At 59.1% G+C, this 834-nt stretch overlaps 1 protein-coding gene across 1 annotated transcript in view; it reads right to left on the reverse strand.

Moving 5' to 3' along the window:
* Positions 1-634, reverse strand: part of COL12A1 (collagen type XII alpha 1 chain) — a 115057-nt gene extending 114423 nt beyond the window's left edge. Inside the window, exon 1 of the mRNA XM_023525102.1 lies at positions 331-634. The gene's annotated coding sequence lies outside the window, so the exon portion shown is untranslated. The remainder of the gene's footprint in view (positions 1-330) is intronic.
* Positions 635-834: the final 200 nt, after the last annotated feature.

The raw sequence follows: 834 nt of genomic DNA on the forward strand, positions 1-834 counted from the left end.
GCCACAATACCTGGCGCACCCCCTCATTGAAATCGACAGCATCTATAGATGAAATTCCTCTACAAATAGAAACATTGAACGGGGCGTTTTACGCACACACAGCCGCCTGCATCTGTTAAGCTACAATTCTTTCTCAAAATACAAATGAATCACAAAACCCCAATACACCTGGTAAATCTCAGGCACATCTCCACACTTAACAAGTCCAAACGGTCCTCGCCCGGGATCCTCAGTGCCTTTGGGCGGAGCAAGGAATGGATTAGAAGCAAGTTTCCCTATAGATCTTTGGGAGGGATGGAGTGACGGAAAGGGGCTAGAAGCAGGACCGACCTGAAGCGGCTGTGTTCCAAGCAGCAGCGGCGGCGGCAGCGGCGTCCCGGCGTCGTAGAGGCCGACCTTCTGAGCGACCCCCGCACGCCCGGGAAATTGGCGCTGCGCTCCAGCAGCACCTGGCAGTTACCGGGAGGTGGGCAGCGGCAGGGCCACCGGGAAGGAGGAGGAGGAGAAAGAGGAGGATCCCGGGAAGAGAGGCAGGAGCGGCAGAACAGGCGGAGACGGCCGGGGACCGCAGCTGCCAGCGCGCGGACGCGTCTGGGGCGGCTCGCGTTCGTGGAGTGGGAAGAGGCTCCGCGCCGCGGGCTACTTAATAGAGGGCTGTTCCCAGCTCTCAGTTTACTCGGTTACGAAACGCCTGAGAAGGTGGACGGCTGCCACGGGGTGATGTATGCTCCTCCAGCGGTGAAGGAGGTCTACTTTTGGGAACGTGTGCATACTTCGAGCATTCCTTCGGCGTGAGGTGGCGATCGCGGTAGTAGCAGTGCCCCGCGGAGAGCG

The sequence above is a fragment of the Pteropus vampyrus genome, unplaced genomic scaffold (genome assembly GCF_000151845.1).
Source record: "Pteropus vampyrus isolate Shadow unplaced genomic scaffold, Pvam_2.0 Scaffold526, whole genome shotgun sequence".
NCBI lineage: Eukaryota > Metazoa > Chordata > Mammalia > Chiroptera > Pteropodidae > Pteropus > Pteropus vampyrus.